Below are 11,960 nucleotides of genomic sequence, written 5' to 3' on the forward strand. Positions count from 1 at the left end.
ATTGCAGAGCCTCATGGAACCAAGGAGACCACTGTGACACTGAGGAAGAATTATGGAAGCAAGCAGCCACTGTAGAACCAAGGAGAGCACTGTTGACAGTACAAAACCTCCTGGAACTGAGAGGCCATTGTTCTACAGCGAGGCCTCGGGGAACCAAGGGGCCATGGTGACACTGTGGGGCCTCATGAACCAAGTAGTCGTTGTGACACAGCGGGGCTGCTTGTAACCAATTGTCCATCGTGATACTGCAGATGCAAGAGACCGTGCTGACACTATGGCAGTTCATGGAACCGAGAGGCTGTTGTGACACACCAAGGCCTCGTGGCACCAAGGAGAGAGCATTGTGGCAGTGCAGAACTAAGGAGGCCATTTTGACAGTACAGACCCAAATGGAACCAAGGGTCCACTGTTATCCAGCAGGGCCTCGTGGAACCAAGGGGCCCTCGTGAAAGTGTGCAAGGGGCATAATGGAGTCAGGGACACCACTGATACTGAAATCTGCTGGATAGCAACTTTTGAACACAGTTTTGAGGATTTGAGAGCAGGTATTCTTTATTACACCATGGTGGTCACTTGGGCAATCCTTCATCTACTCGAGTGCACTGGCCACCAGGCAATCGGAGCTTTTATCACTCACACTGATGATGTATTCATTAGTTAACCCCACCTGGAATTTATTTGCCATAATTGCACCCCTTCTCACAAGTCCTTCTATGGTTCTTTGGAGTGTGTCTTCAACATGCACTGTCCTTTTTAGGTGACTGCTCTTTGATCCCCGCTTTTGAGGAAGGGCAATATTATTGTTGTGTATAACTTCTGCTTTTGTCAGCCTTGCAGAGCTGAGCTGACATTCTCCTTGCGTTTTGTGCACGCTCCGTTTGCCTCGGCTACATCCTTTGTGCGTTTCTCCAAGACTGTGCTCTTCTGTTCTCTGCCCTTGGTAAGTGTAAATGTTGTTCTGTTCTCCTGTCCTTGTCACAGTGCTCGCCCCACGAGGCGTGTCTGCAAGCCCCTCCAACCCATGGACTTGGGATGGGCAAGTGTTCCTGAGGGAACAGGGATGGGACAGCTGGGCTGGACTGGCCCAAGGGATGTTCCATTCCATGTCACACCACGATCAGCAATCAACTGGGAGAAGCAGGGGCATGGGGGATGGGGGGGGGGGGGGTGGGGGTGTGTCACCATCTGCCAACACAGGCCGAGGATTGTTCGATCTCAGAGGTGCAAACAGGTAAATAGCGGGGGACAAATCAGTTTATTCAACAACAGCAATGCATTTTTATTGAATGCCAAACAATTCAGTTGCGCTAGAGGGGAGAGATATAGGAAACGGAGTATAGAGAGAGAAAAGGAGGGGAAGGGGGAAGTAGCTACCAACAGACGAGACCAAGGTCATGGTGGGCCAGCCAATGGAAGGGTGGTCATCCGTGGGGAGTACTCAGGGTCTTCTCCAGAGGATCGCTCTTTTGTAGTCCTTTTCCAAAGCGAGTGGCTTGTGGCCAAGAGGCGGGGAGATTTATGGAGCATTGTGTGGTGCTCCAAGAGACAGGTGCGGTCGTGCAGTACATGCAGGCTTCAGCTGGTACCATGACAGCACAGTCCAGTGAGCACAACACACCTGCAAAGAGTCCCTTGGCAAGCACCCACCTCAAGCAGGCCAGAAAACCATTGTCCAGAGTCAACCTGGGCGGGGGTCCTTGAGGTCTTCTTGAGAGGGTCATGAGGCAAAAATGAGGGAAACTTCACACCGACCCTTAGAGTGGTAGATGAGAGGCAGCCCTCAGGAAACGGTGGCCACCCAGAGCTGTTACTCCTAGCAGATTTTGGCTGGGAGCAAGCCTTGTATGTAGTGCTTTTTCAGGGGGAATATCAGTTTCAGCCGTGGGAACCTGCAAAAGGGGCTGGTACTTTTCCATAGGAAGGAAAGCACAGAGCCTTAGTGCTCCAGGAGCTGATGAGAGGCAGTCCTCAACATTCCAGGATCAGCCAGTCTTGCCAGGTGGCCCCCGGGGAGGCCCAGCCAGCCAGACCTGTTCCATGTTGCCTTGGTTCCATGGGGCCTCACAGTGTCACAATGTTCTCCTTGATTCCAGGAGTCCCTGTAGTGTCCCGATATTCTCCTTGTCACAATATTCTCCCTGCTTCTGTAGTGTAAACAATGGCCCCTTGCTTCCCTAAGGTCCTGCAGAGTCACCACGGCCCCTGGGCTCCATGTGGCCCTGCTGTGTAACAAAGGCTCCTTGGTTCTCTGGGCCGCACAGCTTCATCACTGACCCTTGGTTCCATTGGGGTCCTGAGTCTCACAAAGGTGCCCCTGATTGCATGAGGCACCAGAGTGTCAAAATGGTCTCTTTGGTTCCATGAGGTTCCGCAGTGTCCCCATGGTCGCTGTCAGAGGCTGGATGACATCAATGTCCCCAGACCCGTCGGGATGCTCGGAATGCCCGAGTGGGGCCGGGGCTGGGACAGACCTTGGAATGAGGTGGGACAGAACCCCGTCCCCAGCCATGGCCTGGCAGATCTGCCAATCACACAGCAGGGGCAGAGCAAACCCAGCTGTGACTGCCTGAGCCGTCAATCAATCACACAGCAGGGGCAGCGCCCAGCCAGCTCTGATTGGCTGAGCCGTCAATCAATCACACAGCAGGGGCAGCGCCCAGCCAGCTCTGATTGGTTGAGCCGTCAATCAATCACACAGCAGGGTCACCGCCCAGCCAGCTCTGATTGGCTGAGCCGTCAATCAAGCACACAGCAGGGGCAGCGCCCACCCAGCTCTGATTGGCTGAGCCGTCAATCAATCCCACACAAAGGCAATGAAACACAGCAGTGCGTGGTAAGAAAGCAGATGTCCCTGAAAAGAGGAGAGCTTAGAAAACGCTAGGGATTTAAAAAATCGGGCATGACGTCAAGCCCTGGTCTGAATCCTGAAATCTCCTGGGTCTGTGTCTCAGCCACACTGGAAGCCTAGCAGCTGGTAGCTCTCTGCATATCTATCTGGAGATCTTCTGTCTTTCTGTCTCTTTTTTCTCTTTTAACCTTCTTATCCTCTTTTACTGGAATGTTTTTGGGTAGTTTAACATTTTTATGCCTAAAGGTTTCCATCTTACATGGGCCGAGTTAATGATGTTCCTGCTACGCTAAGTGATGCACGTTGAATTGGATGTTGTATGAAATCATTTGCCAAAGGAGCTCGGTTTTCTGTATTTTTCCAGTACACTTTTGTGTCGTTTTGACCTCTTGAGAATATCTGGCTGGGGTTTCTACTCTGCACCAAACTCGAGTAAAGGAGCCTTTGCTCACCCTCAGCATTTCAGTGTTCTGGGGTGTTACAGGCGCGCAGGCTCAGCACGGCCTCTTGTTTCCATGAGGCCCCGCTGTGTCACACTGGCCCTTGGTTCCATGAGCATCTGGAGTGTCACACAGCTTGATGACATTTGTCCTTGCTGCCTCTCCCATCCCAGTGCTCCAGGAACAGCCCCGAGCCACCTGTGAGGGACAGGCCCTGCTGGCCCAGGCCTGGGCTCAGGCCTTGGCCTTTCTGCTTCCTCCAACCAGCCCAGGCCTTGCTCAGCATTGCAGTTCCCTGCTCACAGCCTCGGGCTCCTGCAATCCTGGCCTCAAGGATCTGCTCTCACCACTCCCTGGGGAGCCTTTGGCAGTCCCTGCCCTCAGTGGGGCCAGTGATGCTCCAAGGGACTTGGAGTTTTGCTTCTGACTCCTTGAGCAGCTTCTTCAACCTTCTCTCAGTGCCTGGGGCTCCTGGACTCAGCCCCAAATCCACCGTTGGGGATCATTAAAATACAGAAAACCCTCAGGAGCTCTTTGTCTTCTTTCCAATGTCTTCCAGTCTCCAGGCCTTGTGCAGCTGCTTGGAGTCACTTTGGAGTTCTCTTAAGGAGGAAGATTTCAAGGTACAGCTCATGATTTTCAGTTTTATAAAAGGGAGTAATTTTTCTTTTTCAGTTCAAAGAAGAAGCAACTTAGGCATTCCCCAGGTGATCTTGATGCTGAATGTCTCCTTAGGAGGTGTGGGCCCACTGAAGAATGAGCCCCTTGCCAGGCTGACCCTGTTTGGACAAGCTGCTCCCCAAGCCCAGCCTGGGGACATGTCTGACATGGCCCAGCTGGGACTGACATGCCTGGCCCTGCACCAGAAGCCCTTCCCCCTGAACTCTGCAGCTGGCTGTCCCTGCCCACTGCACCATGTCCCACGTGCTCTCCTCAGGGCTCTGCCTGCATCCAGGCCCAGGACAAGTATTCCTGTTTGTGAGGAAAGAAGGGAAAAGCCTGAGCAGGTTTTCCTAAACGACAAACCCCCACTGTAGAAGCACATGCTGAGTACAGGCTGCCTGGAACCTGGAATGATGACACCTTTCTACTAGGGACAGTGGGACCAGAAATGATGTCTGGATGCAGAATTCTCGGAGTCTTGCAGCTGAATTCTCTGTCCTTGTCCTTTCCCTGCATCTCTGTTGCAGATGGAAGCTGCTGGTGCCTTTCTCAGCTGTGACCTGTCTTTTGAATGCAGACAGATGTTCCCAGGTGTGTTAAGCAGGTGCTGCTCAATGTTTATGCAAAGCTTTGGTGTGCTCATGGAACCAAGGGGACCCTTGTGACACAGCGGGGGCTGATGGAACCAAGGAGACAGTTGTGACAGTTCAGAGCCTCACAGAAACAAGGCTCCATTGTGACACTGAAGGCAATTACGGAATCCACATCACTGTGACACAGCCAGGCCACATGGAACCAATGGTCCCTGATGACAATGCAGGTCCGAGGAGACCATGGTGACACTATGGGACCGCATGGATCCAAGGGGCCACTGTGACACTGAAGAACTTCATGGAAGCCAGGGTGCAGTGTGACACAGCGGTGCCTGATTGGAACAAAGGAACCACTGTTGACAGCCCAGAAACTCCTGGAACCAAGGGGCTGTGGTGACACAGCAGGGCCACATGGAACCAAGGAGACCTGTGACATTTAGGAACCTCATGGAACCAAGAGTCCACTATGACACTGCAGAAACAAGGAGACCATTGGGACGTTGTGGAAGCTCACAGAACCAAGCAGCCCTCGAGACACTCCAGGGCCTCGTTGAAGCAGGGAGACCACTGTGACAGTCCAGAACCTCATGGAGCTAAGGCTCTCTTGTGACACAGCAGGCTCCCATGCAACCAATTGTCCATTGTGACAATGCAGATCCCAGGAGACCATGGTTACACTACGGAAGCTCATGGAACCAAGGGTCCATTGTGACAAAGCAAGGCCTTGTGGAACCAAGGAGAGCATTGTGACGTAATGGAACCTCGTGGAACCAAGGGTCCGTTGTTAGAGTCCAGAACCAAGGACACCATTGTGACAGTCCAGAACCTCATGGGACCAAGATTCCCTTGTTACACAGTGGCACTTGATGGAACCAAGGAGCCACTGTAGCACAGCAAAGCTGCATGAAACCTATGGTCCGTAGCGCTACTGCGGATCCAGGGAAACCATGGCGATACCACGGAACCTCATGGAACCAAGGGTCCAGTGTGACCCAGCAGAACCTCTTGGAATCAAGGCACCCATGTTACACTATGGAACCTCATGGAGCCAAGGGTCCGGTGTGCCGTTGCGGGGCCTCACTGGAGCAAAGGACATGGTTGATGGGACAGAAGCTCATGGAAACGATGGGATATTGGGACATTGCAGAGCCTCATGGAACCAAGGAGACCACTGTGACACTGAGGAAGAATTATGGAAGCAAGCAGCCACTGTAGAACCAAGGAGAGCACTGTTGACAGTACAAAACCTCCTGGAACTGAGAGGCCATTGTTCTACAGCGAGGCCTCGGGGAACCAAGGGGCCATGGTGACACTGTGGGGCCTCATGAACCAAGTAGTCGTTGTGACACAGCGGGGCTGCTTGTAACCAATTGTCCATCGTGATACTGCAGATGCAAGAGACCGTGCTGACACTATGGCAGTTCATGGAACCGAGAGGCTGTTGTGACACACCAAGGCCTCGTGGCACCAAGGAGAGAGCATTGTGGCAGTGCAGAACTAAGGAGGCCATTTTGACAGTACAGACCCAAATGGAACCAAGGGTCCACTGTTATCCAGCAGGGCCTCGTGGAACCAAGGGGCCCTCGTGAAAGTGTGCAAGGGGCATAATGGAGTCAGGGACACCACTGATACTGAAATCTGCTGGATAGCAACTTTTGAACACAGTTTTGAGGATTTGAGAGCAGGTATTCTTTATTACACCATGGTGGTCACTTGGGCAATCCTTCATCTACTCGAGTGCACTGGCCACCAGGCAATCGGAGCTTTTATCACTCACACTGATGATGTATTCATTAGTTAACCCCACCTGGAATTTATTTGCCATAATTGCACCCCTTCTCACAAGTCCTTCTATGGTTCTTTGGAGTGTGTCTTCAACATGCACTGTCCTTTTTAGGTGACTGCTCTTTGATCCCCGCTTTTGAGGAAGGGCAATATTATTGTTGTGTATAACTTCTGCTTTTGTCAGCCTTGCAGAGCTGAGCTGACATTCTCCTTGCGTTTTGTGCACGCTCCGTTTGCCTCGGCTACATCCTTTGTGCGTTTCTCCAAGACTGTGCTCTTCTGTTCTCTGCCCTTGGTAAGTGTAAATGTTGTTCTGTTCTCCTGTCCTTGTCACAGTGCTCGCCCCACGAGGCGTGTCTGCAAGCCCCTCCAACCCATGGACTTGGGATGGGCAAGTGTTCCTGAGGGAACAGGGATGGGACAGCTGGGCTGGACTGGCCCAAGGGATGTTCCATTCCATGTCACACCACGATCAGCAATCAACTGGGAGAAGCAGGGGCATGGGGGATGGGGGGGGGGGGGGGGTGGGGGTGTGTCACCATCTGCCAACACAGGCCGAGGATTGTTCGATCTCAGAGGTGCAAACAGGTAAATAGCGGGGGACAAATCAGTTTATTCAACAACAGCAATGCATTTTTATTGAATGCCAAACAATTCAGTTGCGCTAGAGGGGAGAGATATAGGAAACGGAGTATAGAGAGAGAAAAGGAGGGGAAGGGGGAAGTAGCTACCAACAGACGAGACCAAGGTCATGGTGGGCCAGCCAATGGAAGGGTGGTCATCCGTGGGGAGTACTCAGGGTCTTCTCCAGAGGATCGCTCTTTTGTAGTCCTTTTCCAAAGCGAGTGGCTTGTGGCCAAGAGGCGGGGAGATTTATGGAGCATTGTGTGGTGCTCCAAGAGACAGGTGCGGTCGTGCAGTACATGCAGGCTTCAGCTGGTACCATGACAGCACAGTCCAGTGAGCACAACACACCTGCAAAGAGTCCCTTGGCAAGCACCCACCTCAAGCAGGCCAGAAAACCATTGTCCAGAGTCAACCTGGGCGGGGGTCCTTGAGGTCTTCTTGAGAGGGTCATGAGGCAAAAATGAGGGAAACTTCACACCGACCCTTAGAGTGGTAGATGAGAGGCAGCCCTCAGGAAACGGTGGCCACCCAGAGCTGTTACTCCTAGCAGATTTTGGCTGGGAGCAAGCCTTGTATGTAGTGCTTTTTCAGGGGGAATATCAGTTTCAGCCGTGGGAACCTGCAAAAGGGGCTGGTACTTTTCCATAGGAAGGAAAGCACAGAGCCTTAGTGCTCCAGGAGCTGATGAGAGGCAGTCCTCAACATTCCAGGATCAGCCAGTCTTGCCAGGTGGCCCCCGGGGAGGCCCAGCCAGCCAGACCTGTTCCATGTTGCCTTGGTTCCATGGGGCCTCACAGTGTCACAATGTTCTCCTTGATTCCAGGAGTCCCTGTAGTGTCCCGATATTCTCCTTGTCACAATATTCTCCCTGCTTCTGTAGTGTAAACAATGGCCCCTTGCTTCCCTAAGGTCCTGCAGAGTCACCACGGCCCCTGGGCTCCATGTGGCCCTGCTGTGTAACAAAGGCTCCTTGGTTCTCTGGGCCGCACAGCTTCATCACTGACCCTTGGTTCCATTGGGGTCCTGAGTCTCACAAAGGTGCCCCTGATTGCATGAGGCACCAGAGTGTCAAAATGGTCTCTCTGGTTCCATGAGGTTCCGCAGTGTCCCCATGGTCGCTGTCAGAGGCTGGATGACATCAATGTCCCCAGACCCGTCGGGATGCTCGGAATGCCCGAGTGGGGCCGGGGCTGGGACAGACCTTGGAATGAGGTGGGACAGAACCCCGTCCCCAGCCATGGCCTGGCAGATCTGCCAATCACACAGCAGGGGCAGAGCAAACCCAGCTGTGACTGCCTGAGCCGTCAATCAATCACACAGCAGGGGCAGCGCCCAGCCAGCTCTGATTGGCTGAGCCGTCAATCAATCACACAGCAGGGGCAGCGCCCAGCCAGCTCTGATTGGTTGAGCCGTCAATCAATCACACAGCAGGGTCACCGCCCAGCCAGCTCTGATTGGCTGAGCCGTCAATCAAGCACACAGCAGGGGCAGCGCCCACCCAGCTCTGATTGGCTGAGCCGTCAATCAATCCCACACAAAGGCAATGAAACACAGCAGTGCGTGGTAAGAAAGCAGATGTCCCTGAAAAGAGGAGAGCTTAGAAAACGCTAGGGATTTAAAAAATCGGGCATGACGTCAAGCCCTGGTCTGAATCCTGAAATCTCCTGGGTCTGTGTCTCAGCCACACTGGAAGCCTAGCAGCTGGTAGCTCTCTGCATATCTATCTGGAGATCTTCTGTCTTTCTGTCTCTTTTTTCTCTTTTAACCTTCTTATCCTCTTTTACTGGAATGTTTTTGGGTAGTTTAACATTTTTATGCCTAAAGGTTTCCATCTTACATGGGCCGAGTTAATGATGTTCCTGCTACGCTAAGTGATGCACGTTGAATTGGATGTTGTATGAAATCATTTGCCAAAGGAGCTCGGTTTTCTGTATTTTTCCAGTACACTTTTGTGTCGTTTTGACCTCTTGAGAATATCTGGCTGGGGTTTCTACTCTGCACCAAACTCGAGTAAAGGAGCCTTTGCTCACCCTCAGCATTTCAGTGTTCTGGGGTGTTACAGGCGCGCAGGCTCAGCACGGCCTCTTGTTTCCATGAGGCCCCGCTGTGTCACACTGGCCCTTGGTTCCATGAGCATCTGGAGTGTCACACAGCTTGATGACATTTGTCCTTGCTGCCTCTCCCATCCCAGTGCTCCAGGAACAGCCCCGAGCCACCTGTGAGGGACAGGCCCTGCTGGCCCAGGCCTGGGCTCAGGCCTTGGCCTTTCTGCTTCCTCCAACCAGCCCAGGCCTTGCTCAGCATTGCAGTTCCCTGCTCACAGCCTCGGGCTCCTGCAATCCTGGCCTCAAGGATCTGCTCTCACCACTCCCTGGGGAGCCTTTGGCAGTCCCTGCCCTCAGTGGGGCCAGTGATGCTCCAAGGGACTTGGAGTTTTGCTTCTGACTCCTTGAGCAGCTTCTTCAACCTTCTCTCAGTGCCTGGGGCTCCTGGACTCAGCCCCAAATCCACCGTTGGGGATCATTAAAATACAGAAAACCCTCAGGAGCTCTTTGTCTTCTTTCCAATGTCTTCCAGTCTCCAGGCCTTGTGCAGCTGCTTGGAGTCACTTTGGAGTTCTCTTAAGGAGGAAGATTTCAAGGTACAGCTCATGATTTTCAGTTTTATAAAAGGGAGTAATTTTTCTTTTTCAGTTCAAAGAAGAAGCAACTTAGGCATTCCCCAGGTGATCTTGATGCTGAATGTCTCCTTAGGAGGTGTGGGCCCACTGAAGAATGAGCCCCTTGCCAGGCTGACCCTGTTTGGACAAGCTGCTCCCCAAGCCCAGCCTGGGGACATGTCTGACATGGCCCAGCTGGGACTGACATGCCTGGCCCTGCACCAGAAGCCCTTCCCCCTGAACTCTGCAGCTGGCTGTCCCTGCCCACTGCACCATGTCCCACGTGCTCTCCTCAGGGCTCTGCCTGCATCCAGGCCCAGGACAAGTATTCCTGTTTGTGAGGAAAGAAGGGAAAAGCCTGAGCAGGTTTTCCTAAACGACAAACCCCCACTGTAGAAGCACATGCTGAGTACAGGCTGCCTGGAACCTGGAATGATGACACCTTTCTACTAGGGACAGTGGGACCAGAAATGATGTCTGGATGCAGAATTCTCGGAGTCTTGCAGCTGAATTCTCTGTCCTTGTCCTTTCCCTGCATCTCTGTTGCAGATGGAAGCTGCTGGTGCCTTTCTCAGCTGTGACCTGTCTTTTGAATGCAGACAGATGTTCCCAGGTGTGTTAAGCAGGTGCTGCTCAATGTTTATGCAAAGCTTTGGTGTGCTCATGGAACCAAGGGGACCCTTGTGACACAGCGGGGGCTGATGGAACCAAGGAGACAGTTGTGACAGTTGAGAGCCTCACAGAAACAAGGCTCCATTGTGACACTGAAGGCAATTACGGAATCCACATCACTGTGACACAGCCAGGCCACATGGAACCAATGGTCCCTGATGACAATGCAGGTCCAAGGAGACCATGGTGACACTATGGGACCGCATGGATCCAAGGGGCCACTGTGACACTGAAGAACTTCATGGAAGCCAGGGTGCAGTGTGACACAGCGGTGCCTGATTGGAACAAAGGAACCACTGTTGACAGCCCAGAAACTCCTGGAACCAAGGGGCTGTGGTGACACAGCAGGGCCACATGGAACCAAGGAGACCTGTGACATTTAGGAACCTCATGGAACCAAGAGTCCACTATGACACTGCAGAAACAAGGAGACCATTGGGACGTTGTGGAAGCTCACAGAACCAAGCAGCCCTCGAGACACTCCAGGGCCTCGTTGAAGCAGGGAGACCACTGTGACAGTCCAGAACCTCATGGAGCTAAGGCTCTCTTGTGACACAGCAGGCTCCCATGCAACCAATTGTCCATTGTGACAATGCAGATCCCAGGAGACCATGGTTACACTACGGAAGCTCATGGAACCAAGGGTCCATTGTGACAAAGCAAGGCCTTGTGGAACCAAGGAGAGCATTGTGACGTAATGGAACCTCGTGGAACCAAGGGTCCGTTGTTAGAGTCCAGAACCAAGGACACCATTGTGACAGTCCAGAACCTCATGGGACCAAGATTCCCTTGTTACACAGTGGCACTTGATGGAACCAAGGAGCCACTGTAGCACAGCAAAGCTGCATGAAACCTATGGTCCGTAGCGATACTGCGGATCCAGGGAAACCATGGTGATACCACGGAACCTCATGGAACCAAGGGTCCAGTGTGACCCAGCAGAACCTCTTGGAATCAAGGCACCCATGTTACACTATGGAACCTCATGGAGCCAAGGGTCCGGTGTGCCATTGCGGGGCCTCACTGGAGCAAAGGACATGGTTGATGGGACAGAAGCTCATGGAAACGATGGGATATTGGGACATTGCAGAGCCTCATGGAACCAAGGAGACCACTGTGACACTGAGGAAGAATTATGGAAGCAAGCAGCCACTGTAGAACCAAGGAGAGCACTGTTGACAGTACAAAACCTCCTGGAACTGAGAGGCCATTGTTCTACAGCGAGGCCTCGGGGAACCAAGGGGCCATGGTGACACTGTGGGGCCTCATGAACCAAGTAGTCGTTGTGACACAGCGGGGCTGCTTGTAACCAATTGTCCATCGTGATACTGCAGATGCAAGAGACCGTGCTGACACTATGGCAGTTCATGGAACCGAGAGGCTGTTGTGACACACCAAGGCCTCGTGGCACCAAGGAGAGAGCATTGTGGCAGTGCAGAACTAAGGAGGCCATTTTGACAGTACAGACCCAAATGGAACCAAGGGTCCACTGTTATCCAGCAGGGCCTCGTGGAACCAAGGGGCCCTCGTGAAAGTGTGCAAGGGGCATAATGGAGTCAGGGACACCACTGATACTGAAATCTGCTGGATAGCAACTTTTGAACACAGTTTTGAGGATTTGAGAGCAGGTATTCTTTATTACACCATGGTGGTCACTTGGGCAATCCTTCATC

The sequence above is a fragment of the Sturnus vulgaris genome, unplaced genomic scaffold (genome assembly GCF_052056855.1).
Source record: "Sturnus vulgaris isolate bStuVul1 unplaced genomic scaffold, bStuVul1.hap1 Scaffold_137, whole genome shotgun sequence".
In the NCBI taxonomy this organism is placed as follows: Eukaryota; Metazoa; Chordata; class Aves; order Passeriformes; family Sturnidae; genus Sturnus; species Sturnus vulgaris.